Consider the following 12,506-nt stretch of genomic DNA (forward strand, 5'->3'; position numbering starts at 1 on the left):
CCATTTATGTTAGTCACATGTCTGTGGAACTTGTTCAGTTTATGTCTCAGTTGTTCAATCTTGGTATGTTCATACAAATATTTATAAATGTTAAGTTTGTTACGCTTTATCGGCCGAGGAGGGCCCTCACCGCTCGATCGTGTTGTCAACAAGGCAGCATAGTGCGTGTTCCAGAAACATTCAACGTAACTTTTCCATGAAATATATGTTCGAATTTTCTAAGTCGTTTTCATTGGGAAGGCCGATAACGCGTTTTCAACAAATAAAACAATCACTTTTGCAGGTGAAAACACTGAATCCTACTCATTAATCGACATACATAAATAATTACGTCACTTTTGTTTTGAGCCGACTTCGCCGTGGGCTTTGAACGGTGCTCACGCCCGGGAAGCAGTTCGATTCCAAATTTCACCAGGTGCCAAAAACCCTAACCGGGCGCCTGGCCCAGATGATTCGAATCCCCTCAATGTCCGCAAATCTGATGCGCCTAATAACCATAATAACCAATCATATTACCGTCCGCTACCAAGTATCCAGAATTGACCAATTACAGCAGAGTTAGGGTGAATTTAGTATCGGGCTTGTGGCGCAATGGATAACGCGTCTGACTACGGATCAGAAGATTCTAGGTTCGACTCCTGGCAAGCTCGTGCATTTTGTCTGAGTGAAATTTGGAAATGAGCGATATCTTTTCAATTTGTGCTGAGTGTCTTTGCCTACATGCACCAATAATTTATACCTCATAAACCCATCAAAAAAGAAACTTACCTTTTTCAGGACCTTGTCTTTCAAAGATAATTCGTAAAAATACAAATAACTTCACAGATCTTCATTTTAATGGGATTAAACACTGTTTCCCATGCGTGTTCAATGAACCATAAACAATTAATGAACATGCATATGTGGAACATCATTAAGACACTAACAGCTTACAGATGGTAGGCAATTAAGAAGTTTTGAAAACTTAGGACACTAAAGAGGCCTTTCAACTGACTCTGAAAAACACCAAAAGAAAGATGCCCAGGGTCCCTGCTCATCTGCGTGGGCACAAACCCACCTTTGTTGGACCAGACAGGACTGTCAAAAGGTGCTCTTCATTGACGAGTTGCGGTTTTGTCTCACCAGGGGTGATGGTCGGATATGCGTTTACTGTCGAAGGAATGAGTGTTACACCGAGGCCTGTACTCTGGAGCGGGATGGAGGTGGAGGGTACGTCCTGGTCTGGGGCGGTGTGTCACAGCATCATCAGACTGAGCTTGTCATTGCAGGCAATCTCAATGCTGTGTGTTACAAGGAAGACATCCTCCCCCCTCATGTGGTACCCTTCCTGCAGGCTCATCCTGACGTGACCCTCCAGCATGACAATGCCACCAGCCATACTGCTCGTTCTGTGTGTGATTTCCTGCAAGACAGAAATGTCAGTGTTCTGCCATGGCCAGCGAAGAACCCGCACCTCAATCCTATTGAGCACGTCTGGGACCTGTTGGATCGGAGGGTGAGGGCTAGGGCCATTCCCCCCAGAAATGTCCGGGAACTTGCAGTTGCCTTGGTGGAAGAGTGGGGTAACATCTCACAGCAACAACTGGCAAATCTGGTGCAGTCCATGAGGAGGAGATGCACTGCAGTTCTTAATGCAGCTGGTGGCCACACCAGATACTGACTGTTACTTTTCATTTTGACCCCCCTTTGTTCAGGGACACGTTATTCCATTTATGTTAGTCACATGTCTGTGGAACTTGTTCAGTTTATGTCTCAGTTGTTCAATCTTGGTATGTTCATACAAATATTTATAAATGTTAAGTTTGTTACGCTTTATCGGCCGAGGAGGGCCCTCACCGCTCGATCGTGTTGTCAACAAGGCAGCATAGTGCGTGTTCCAGAAACATTCAACGTAACTTTTCCATGAAATATATGTTCGAATTTTCTAAGTCGTTTTCATTGGGAAGGCCGATAACGCGTTTTCAACAAATAAAACAATCACTTTTGCAGGTGAAAACAATGAATCCTACTCATTAATCGACATACATAAATAATTACGTCACTTTTGTTTTGAGCCGACTTCGCCGTGGGCTTTGAACGGTGCTCACGCCCGGGAAGCAGTTCGATTCCAAATTTCACCAGGTGCCAAAAACCCTAACCGGGCGCCTGGCCCAGATGATTCGAATCCCCTCAATGTCCGCAAATCTGATGCGCCTAATAACCATAATAACCAATCATATTACCGTCCGCTACCAAGTATCCAGAATTGACCAATTACAGCAGAGTTAGGGTGAATTTAGTATCGGGCTTGTGGCGCAATGGATAACGCGTCTGACTACGGATCAGAAGATTCTAGGTTCGACTCCTGGCAAGCTCGTGCATTTTGTCTGAGTGAAATTTGGAAATGAGCGATATCTTTTCAATTTGTGCTGAGTGTCTTTGCCTACATGCACCAATAATTTATACCTCATAAACCCATCAAAAAAGAAACTTACCTTTTTCAGGACCTTGTCTTTCAAAGATAATTCGTAAAAATACAAATAACTTCACAGATCTTCATTTTAATGGGATTAAACACTGTTTCCCATGCGTGTTCAATGAACCATAAACAATTAATGAACATGCATATGTGGAACATCATTAAGACACTAACAGCTTACAGATGGTAGGCAATTAAGAAGTTTTGAAAACTTAGGACACTAAAGAGGCCTTTCAACTGACTCTGAAAAACACCAAAAGAAAGATGCCCAGGGTCCCTGCTCATCTGCGTGGGCACAAACCCACCTTTGTTGGACCAGACAGGACTGTCAAAAGGTGCTCTTCATTGACGAGTTGCGGTTTTGTCTCACCAGGGGTGATGGTCGGATATGCGTTTACTGTCGAAGGAATGAGTGTTACACCGAGGCCTGTACTCTGGAGCGGGATGGAGGTGGAGGGTACGTCCTGGTCTGGGGCGGTGTGTCACAGCATCATCAGACTGAGCTTGTCATTGCAGGCAATCTCAATGCTGTGTGTTACAAGGAAGACATCCTCCCCCCTCATGTGGTACCCTTCCTGCAGGCTCATCCTGACGTGACCCTCCAGCATGACAATGCCACCAGCCATACTGCTCGTTCTGTGTGTGATTTCCTGCAAGACAGAAATGTCAGTGTTCTGCCATGGCCAGCGAAGAACCCGCACCTCAATCCTATTGAGCACGTCTGGGACCTGTTGGATCGGAGGGTGAGGGCTAGGGCCATTCCCCCCAGAAATGTCCGGGAACTTGCAGTTGCCTTGGTGGAAGAGTGGGGTAACATCTCACAGCAACAACTGGCAAATCTGGTGCAGTCCATGAGGAGGAGATGCACTGCAGTTCTTAATGCAGCTGGTGGCCACACCAGATACTGACTGTTACTTTTCATTTTGACCCCCCTTTGTTCAGGGACACGTTATTCCATTTATGTTAGTCACATGTCTGTGGAACTTGTTCAGTTTATGTCTCAGTTGTTCAATCTTGGTATGTTCATACAAATATTTATAAATGTTAAGTTTGTTACGCTTTATCGGCCGAGGAGGGCCCTCACCGCTCGATCGTGTTGCCAACAAGGCAGCATAGTGCGTGTTCCAGAAACATTCAACGTAACTTTTCCATGAAATATATGTTCGAATTTTCTAAGTCGTTTTCATTGGGAAGGCCGATAACGCGTTTTCAACAAATAAAACAATCACTTTTGCAGGTGAAAACACTGAATCCTACTCATTAATCGACATACATAAATAATTACGTCACTTTTGTTTTGAGCCGACTTCGCCGTGGGCTTTGAACGGTGCTCACGCCCGGGAAGCAGTTCGATTCCAAATTTCACCAGGTGCCAAAAACCCTAACCGGGCGCCTGGCCCAGATGATTCGAATCCCCTCAATGTCCGCAAATCTGATGCGCCTAATAACCATAATAACCAATCATATTACCGTCCGCTACCAAGTATCCAGAATTGACCAATTACAGCAGAGTTAGGGTGAATTTAGTATCGGGCTTGTGGCGCAATGGATAACGCGTCTGACTACGGATCAGAAGATTCTAGGTTCGACTCCTGGCAAGCTCGTGCATTTTGTCTGAGTGAGATTTGGAAATGAGCGATATCTTTTCAATTTGTGCTGAGTGTCTTTGCCTACATGCACCAATAATTTATACCTCATAAACCCATCAAAAAAGAAACTTACCTTTTTCAGGACCTTGTCTTTCAAAGATAATTCGTAAAAATACAAATAACTTCACAGATCTTCATTTTAATGGGATTAAACACTGTTTCCCATGCGTGTTCAATGAACCATAAACAATTAATGAACATGCATATGTGGAACATCATTAAGACACTAACAGCTTACAGATGGTAGGCAATTAAGAAGTTTTGAAAACTTAGGACACTAAAGAGGCCTTTCAACTGACTCTGAAAAACACCAAAAGAAAGATGCCCAGGGTCCCTGCTCATCTGCGTGGGCACAAACCCACCTTTGTTGGACCAGACAGGACTGTCAAAAGGTGCTCTTCATTGACGAGTTGCGGTTTTGTCTCACCAGGGGTGATGGTCGGATATGCGTTTACTGTCGAAGGAATGAGTGTTACACCGAGGCCTGTACTCTGGAGCGGGATGGAGGTGGAGGGTACGTCCTGGTCTGGGCGGTGTGTCACAGCATCATCAGACTGAGCTTGTCATTGCAGGCAATCTCAATGCTGTGTGTTACAAGGAAGACATCCTCCCCCCTCATGTGGTACCCTTCCTGCAGGCTCATCCTGACGTGACCCTCCAGCATGACAATGCCACCAGCCATACTGCTCGTTCTGTGTGTGATTTCCTGCAAGACAGAAATGTCAGTGTTCTGCCATGGCCAGCGAAGAACCCGCACCTCAATCCTATTGAGCACGTCTGGGACCTGTTGGATCGGAGGGTGAGGGCTAGGGCCATTCCCCCCAGAAATGTCCGGGAACTTGCAGTTGCCTTGGTGGAAGAGTGGGGTAACATCTCACAGCAACAACTGGCAAATCTGGTGCAGTCCATGAGGAGGAGATGCACTGCAGTTCTTAATGCAGCTGGTGGCCACACCAGATACTGACTGTTACTTTTCATTTTGACCCCCCTTTGTTCAGGGACACGTTATTCCATTTATGTTAGTCACATGTCTGTGGAACTTGTTCAGTTTATGTCTCAGTTGTTCAATCTTGGTATGTTCATACAAATATTTATAAATGTTAAGTTTGTTACGCTTTATCGGCCGAGGAGGGCCCTCACCGCTCGATCGTGTTGCCAACAAGGCAGCATAGTGCGTGTTCCAGAAACATTCAACGTAACTTTTCCATGAAATATATGTTCGAATTTTCTAAGTCGTTTTCATTGGGAAGGCCGATAACGCGTTTTCAACAAATAAAACAATCACTTTTGCAGGTGAAAACACTGAATCCTACTCATTAATCGACATACATAAATAATTACGTCACTTTTGTTTTGAGCCGACTTCGCCGTGGGCTTTGAACGGTGCTCACGCCCGGGAAGCAGTTCGATTCCAAATTTCACCAGGTGCCAAAAACCCTAACCGGGCGCCTGGCCCAGATGATTCGAATCCCCTCAATGTCCGCAAATCTGATGCGCCTAATAACCATAATAACCAATCATATTACCGTCCGCAACCAAGTATCCAGAATTGACCAATTACAGCAGAGTTAGGGTGAATTTAGTATCGGGCTTGTGGCGCAATGGATAACGCGTCTGACTACGGATCAGAAGATTCTAGGTTCGACTCCTGGCAAGCTCGTGCATTTTGTCTGAGTGAGATTTGGAAATGAGCGATATCTTTTCAATTTGTGCTGAGTTTCTTTGCCTACATGCACCAATAATTTATACCTCATAAACCCATCAAAAGAAGAAACTTACCTTTTTCAGGACCTTGTCTTTCAAAGATAATTCGTAAAAATACAAATAACTTCACAGATCTTCATTTTAATGGGATTAAACACTGTTTCCCATGCGTGTTCAATGAACCATAAACAATTAATGAACATGCATATGTGGAACATCATTAAGACACTAACAGCTTACAGATGGTAGGCAATTAAGAAGTTTTGAAAACTTAGGACACTAAAGAGGCCTTTCAACTGACTCTGAAAAACACCAAAAGAAAGATGCCCAGGGTCCCTGCTCATCTGCGTGGGCACAAACCCACCTTTGTTGGACCAGACAGGACTGTCAAAAGGTGCTCTTCATTGACGAGTTGCGGTTTTGTCTCACCAGGGGTGATGGTCGGATATGCGTTTACTGTCGAAGGAATGAGTGTTACACCGAGGCCTGTACTCTGGAGCGGGATGGAGGTGGAGGGTACGTCCTGGTCTGGGGCGGTGTGTCACAGCATCATCAGACTGAGCTTGTCATTGCAGGCAATCTCAATGCTGTGTGTTACAAGGAAGACATCCTCCCCCCTCATGTGGTACCCTTCCTGCAGGCTCATCCTGACGTGACCCTCCAGCATGACAATGCCACCAGCCATACTGCTCGTTCTGTGTGTGATTTCCTGCAAGACAGAAATGTCAGTGTTCTGCCATGGCCAGCGAAGAACCCGCACCTCAATCCTATTGAGCACGTCTGGGACCTGTTGGATCGGAGGGTGAGGGCTAGGGCCATTCCCCCCAGAAATGTCCGGGAACTTGCAGTTGCCTTGGTGGAAGAGTGGGGTAACATCTCACAGCAACAACTGGCAAATCTGGTGCAGTCCATGAGGAGGAGATGCACTGCAGTTCTTAATGCAGCTGGTGGCCACACCAGATACTGACTGTTACTTTTCATTTTGACCCCCCTTTGTTCAGGGACACGTTATTCCATTTATGTTAGTCACATGTCTGTGGAACTTGTTCAGTTTATGTCTCAGTTGTTCAATCTTGGTATGTTCATACAAATATTTATAAATGTTAAGTTTGTTACGCTTTATCGGCCGAGGAGGGCCCTCACCGCTCGATCGTGTTGCCAACAAGGCAGCATAGTGCGTGTTCCAGAAACATTCAACGTAACTTTTCCATGAAATATATGTTCGAATTTTCTAAGTCGTTTTCATTGGGAAGGCCGATAACGCGTTTTCAACAAATAAAACAATCACTTTTGCAGGTGAAAACACTGAATCCTACTCATTAATCGACATACATAAATAATTACGTCACTTTTGTTTTGAGCCGACTTCGCCGTGGGCTTTGAACGGTGCTCACGCCCGGGAAGCAGTTCGATTCCAAATTTCACCAGGTGCCAAAAACCCTAACCGGGCGCCTGGCCCAGATGATTCGAATCCCCTCAATGTCCGCAAATCTGATGCGCCTAATAACCATAATAACCAATCATATTACCGTCCGCAACCAAGTATCCAGAATTGACCAATTACAGCAGAGTTAGGGTGAATTTAGTATCGGGCTTGTGGCGCAATGGATAACGCGTCTGACTACGGATCAGAAGATTCTAGGTTCGACTCCTGGCAAGCTCGTGCATTTTGTCTGAGTGAGATTTGGAAATGAGCGATATCTTTTCAATTTGTGCTGAGTTTCTTTGCCTACATGCACCAATAATTTATACCTCATAAACCCATCAAAAGAAGAAACTTACCTTTTTCAGGACCTTGTCTTTCAAAGATAATTCGTAAAAATACAAATAACTTCACAGATCTTCATTTTAATGGGATTAAACACTGTTTCCCATGCGTGTTCAATGAACCATAAACAATTAATGAACATGCATATGTGGAACATCATTAAGACACTAACAGCTTACAGATGGTAGGCAATTAAGAAGTTTTGAAAACTTAGGACACTAAAGAGGCCTTTCAACTGACTCTGAAAAACACCAAAAGAAAGATGCCCAGGGTCCCTGCTCATCTGCGTGGGCACAAACCCACCTTTGTTGGACCAGACAGGACTGTCAAAAGGTGCTCTTCATTGACGAGTTGCGGTTTTGTCTCACCAGGGGTGATGGTCGGATATGCGTTTACTGTCGAAGGAATGAGTGTTACACCGAGGCCTGTACTCTGGAGCGGGATGGAGGTGGAGGGTACGTCCTGGTCTGGGGCGGTGTGTCACAGCATCATCAGACTGAGCTTGTCATTGCAGGCAATCTCAATGCTGTGTGTTACAAGGAAGACATCCTCCCCCCTCATGTGGTACCCTTCCTGCAGGCTCATCCTGACGTGACCCTACAGCATGACAATGCCACCAGCCATACTGCTCGTTCTGTGTGTGATTTCCTGCAAGACAGAAATGTCAGTGTTCTGCCATGGCCAGCGAAGAACCCGCACCTCAATCCTATTGAGCACGTCTGGGACCTGTTGGATCGGAGGGTGAGGGCTAGGGCCATTCCCCCCAGAAATGTCCGGGAACTTGCAGTTGCCTTGGTGGAAGAGTGGGGTAACATCTCACAGCAACAACTGGCAAATCTGGTGCAGTCCATGAGGAGGAGATGCACTGCAGTTCTTAATGCAGCTGGTGGCCACACCAGATACTGACTGTTACTTTTCATTTTGACCCCCCTTTGTTCAGGGACACGTTATTCCATTTATGTTAGTCACATGTCTGTGGAACTTGTTCAGTTTATGTCTCAGTTGTTCAATCTTGGTATGTTCATACAAATATTTATAAATGTTAAGTTTGTTACGCTTTATCGGCCGAGGAGGGCCCTCACCGCTCGATCGTGTTGCCAACAAGGCAGCATAGTGCGTGTTCCAGAAACATTCAACGTAACTTTTCCATGAAATATATGTTCGAATTTTCTAAGTCGTTTTCATTGGGAAGGCCGATAACGCGTTTTCAACAAATAAAACAATCACTTTTGCAGGTGAAAACACTGAATCCTACTCATTAATCGACATACATAAATAATTACGTCACTTTTGTTTTGAGCCGACTTCGCCGTGGGCTTTGAATGGTGCTCACGCCCGGGAAGCAGTTCGATTCCAAATTTCACCAGGTGCCAAAAACCCTAACCGGGCGCCTGGCCCAGATGATTCGAATCCCCTCAATGTCCGCAAATCTGATGCGCCTAATAACCATAATAACCAATCATATTACCGTCCGCTACCAAGTATCCAGAATTGACCAATTACAGCAGAGTTAGGGTGAATTTAGTATCGGGCTTGTGGCGCAATGGATAACGCGTCTGACTACGGATCAGAAGATTCTAGGTTCGACTCCTGGCAAGCTCGTGCATTTTGTCTGAGTGAGATTTGGAAATGAGCGATATCTTTTCAATTTGTGCTGAGTGTCTTTGCCTACATGCACCAATAATTTATACCTCATAAACCCATCAAAAAAAGAAACTTACCTTTTTCAGGACCTTGTCTTTCAAAGATAATTCGTAAAAATACAAATAACTTCACAGATCTTCATTTTAATGGGATTAAACACTGTTTCCCATGCGTGTTCAATGAACCATAAACAATTAATGAACATGCATATGTGGAACATCATTAAGACACTAACAGCTTACAGATGGTAGGCAATTAAGAAGTTTTGAAAACTTAGGACACTAAAGAGGCCTTTCAACTGACTCTGAAAAACACCAAAAGAAAGATGCCCAGGGTCCCTGCTCATCTGCGTGGGCACAAACCCACCTTTGTTGGACCAGACAGGACTGTCAAAAGGTGCTCTTCATTGACGAGTTGCGGTTTTGTCTCACCAGGGGTGATGGTCGGATATGCGTTTACTGTCGAAGGAATGAGTGTTACACCGAGGCCTGTACTCTGGAGCGGGATGGAGGTGGAGGGTACGTCCTGGTCTGGGGCGGTGTGTCACAGCATCATCAGACTGAGCTTGTCATTGCAGGCAATCTCAATGCTGTGTGTTACAAGGAAGACATCCTCCCCCCTCATGTGGTACCCTTCCTGCAGGCTCATCCTGACGTGACCCTCCAGCATGACAATGCCACCAGCCATACTGCTCGTTCTGTGTGTGATTTCCTGCAAGACAGAAATGTCAGTGTTCTGCCATGGCCAGCGAAGAACCCGCACCTCAATCCTATTGAGCACGTCTGGGACCTGTTGGATCGGAGGGTGAGGGCTAGGGCCATTCCCCCCAGAAATGTCCGGGAACTTGCAGTTGCCTTGGTGGAAGAGTGGGGTAACATCTCACAGCAACAACTGGCAAATCTGGTGCAGTCCATGAGGAGGAGATGCACTGCAGTTCTTAATGCAGCTGGTGGCCACACCAGATACTGACTGTTACTTTTCATTTTGACCCCCCTTTGTTCAGGGACACGTTATTCCATTTATGTTAGTCACATGTCTGTGGAACTTGTTCAGTTTATGTCTCAGTTGTTCAATCTTGGTATGTTCATACAAATATTTATAAATGTTAAGTTTGTTACGCTTTATCGGCCGAGGAGGGCCCTCACCGCTCGATCGTGTTGTCAACAAGGCAGCATAGTGCGTGTTCCAGAAACATTCAACGTAACTTTTCCATGAAATATATGTTCGAATTTTCTAAGTCGTTTTCATTGGGAAGGCCGATAACGCGTTTTCAACAAATAAAACAATCACTTTTGCAGGTGAAAACAATGAATCCTACTCATTAATCGACATACATAAATAATTACGTCACTTTTGTTTTGAGCCGACTTCGCCGTGGGCTTTGAACGGTGCTCACGCCCGGGAAGCAGTTCGATTCCAAATTTCACCAGGTGCCAAAAACCCTAACCGGGCGCCTGGCCCAGATGATTCGAATCCCCTCAATGTCCGCAAATCTGATGCGCCTAATAACCATAATAACCAATCATATTACCGTCCGCTACCAAGTATCCAGAATTGACCAATTACAGCAGAGTTAGGGTGAATTTAGTATCGGGCTTGTGGCGCAATGGATAACGCGTCTGACTACGGATCAGAAGATTCTAGGTTCGACTCCTGGCAAGCTCGTGCATTTTGTCTGAGTGAGATTTGGAAATGAGCGATATCTTTTCAATTTGTGCTGAGTGTCTTTGCCTACATGCACCAATAATTTATACCTCATAAACCCATCAAAAAAGAAACTTACCTTTTTCAGGACCTTGTCTTTCAAAGATAATTCGTAAAAATACAAATAACTTCACAGATCTTCATTTTAATGGGATTAAACACTGTTTCCCATGCGTGTTCAATGAACCATAAACAATTAATGAACATGCATATGTGGAACATCATTAAGACACTAACAGCTTACAGATGGTAGGCAATTAAGAAGTTTTGAAAACTTAGGACACTAAAGAGGCCTTTCAACTGACTCTGAAAAACACCAAAAGAAAGATGCCCAGGGTCCCTGCTCATCTGCGTGGGCACAAACCCACCTTTGTTGGACCAGACAGGACTGTCAAAAGGTGCTCTTCATTGACGAGTTGCGGTTTTGTCTCACCAGGGGTGATGGTCGGATATGCGTTTACTGTCGAAGGAATGAGTGTTACACCGAGGCCTGTACTCTGGAGCGGGATGGAGGTGGAGGGTACGTCCTGGTCTGGGGCGGTGTGTCACAGCATCATCAGACTGAGCTTGTCATTGCAGGCAATCTCAATGCTGTGTGTTACAAGGAAGACATCCTCCCCCCTCATGTGGTACCCTTCCTGCAGGCTCATCCTGACGTGACCCTCCAGCATGACAATGCCACCAGCCATACTGCTCGTTCTGTGTGTGATTTCCTGCAAGACAGAAATGTCAGTGTTCTGCCATGGCCAGCGAAGAACCCGCACCTCAATCCTATTGAGCACGTCTGGGACCTGTTGGATCGGAGGGTGAGGGCTAGGGCCATTCCCCCCAGAAATGTCCGGGAACTTGCAGTTGCCTTGGTGGAAGAGTGGGGTAACATCTCACAGCAACAACTGGCAAATCTGGTGCAGTCCATGAGGAGGAGATGCACTGCAGTTCTTAATGCAGCTGGTGGCCACACCAGATACTGACTGTTACTTTTCATTTTGACCCCCCTTTGTTCAGGGACACGTTATTCCATTTATGTTAGTCACATGTCTGTGGAACTTGTTCAGTTTATGTCTCAGTTGTTCAATCTTGGTATGTTCATACAAATATTTATAAATGTTAAGTTTGTTACGCTTTATCGGCCGAGGAGGGCCCTCACCGCTCGATCGTGTTGTCAACAAGGCAGCATAGTGCGTGTTCCAGAAACATTCAACGTAACTTTTCCATGAAATATATGTTCGAATTTTCTAAGTCGTTTTCATTGGGAAGGCCGATAACGCGTTTTCAACAAATAAAACAATCACTTTTGCAGGTGAAAACAATGAATCCTACTCATTAATCGACATACATAAATAATTACGTCACTTTTGTTTTGAGCCGACTTCGCCGTGGGCTTTGAACGGTGCTCACGCCCGGGAAGCAGTTCGATTCCAAATTTCACCAGGTGCCAAAAACCCTAACCGGGCGCCTGGCCCAGATGATTCGAATCCCCTCAATGTCCGCAAATCTGATGCGCCTAATAACCATAATAACCAATCATATTACCGTCCGCTACCAAGTATCCAGAATTGACCAATTACAGCAGAGTTAG

At 45.2% G+C, this 12,506-nt stretch overlaps 7 non-coding genes across 7 annotated transcripts; all 7 read left to right on the forward strand.

Annotated features, from left to right (window-relative positions):
- The first annotated feature begins 577 nt into the window (after positions 1–577).
- On the forward strand, positions 578–650 carry trnar-acg (transfer RNA arginine (anticodon ACG)). Its single transcript has one exon. It is a non-coding gene; the product is annotated as a tRNA-Arg (tRNA).
- Positions 651–2,283: 1,633 nt separating this feature from the next.
- Positions 2,284–2,356, forward strand: trnar-acg (transfer RNA arginine (anticodon ACG)). The gene has a single exon. It is a non-coding gene; the product is annotated as a tRNA-Arg (tRNA).
- Positions 2,357–3,989: 1,633 nt separating this feature from the next.
- On the forward strand, positions 3,990–4,062 carry trnar-acg (transfer RNA arginine (anticodon ACG)). The gene has a single exon. It is a non-coding gene; the product is annotated as a tRNA-Arg (tRNA).
- Positions 4,063–5,694: 1,632 nt separating this feature from the next.
- trnar-acg (transfer RNA arginine (anticodon ACG)) lies at positions 5,695–5,767 on the forward strand. Its single transcript has one exon. It is a non-coding gene; the product is annotated as a tRNA-Arg (tRNA).
- Positions 5,768–7,401: 1,634 nt separating this feature from the next.
- On the forward strand, positions 7,402–7,474 carry trnar-acg (transfer RNA arginine (anticodon ACG)). The gene has a single exon. It is a non-coding gene; the product is annotated as a tRNA-Arg (tRNA).
- A 1,634-nt stretch (positions 7,475–9,108) lies between these two features.
- On the forward strand, positions 9,109–9,181 carry trnar-acg (transfer RNA arginine (anticodon ACG)). The gene has a single exon. It is a non-coding gene; the product is annotated as a tRNA-Arg (tRNA).
- A 1,634-nt stretch (positions 9,182–10,815) lies between these two features.
- Positions 10,816–10,888, forward strand: trnar-acg (transfer RNA arginine (anticodon ACG)). Its single transcript has one exon. It is a non-coding gene; the product is annotated as a tRNA-Arg (tRNA).
- Positions 10,889–12,506: the final 1,618 nt, after the last annotated feature.

This window comes from Oncorhynchus keta, chromosome 2 (genome assembly GCF_023373465.1).
Source record: "Oncorhynchus keta strain PuntledgeMale-10-30-2019 chromosome 2, Oket_V2, whole genome shotgun sequence".
NCBI classification, from domain to species: Eukaryota; Metazoa; Chordata; class Actinopteri; order Salmoniformes; family Salmonidae; genus Oncorhynchus; species Oncorhynchus keta.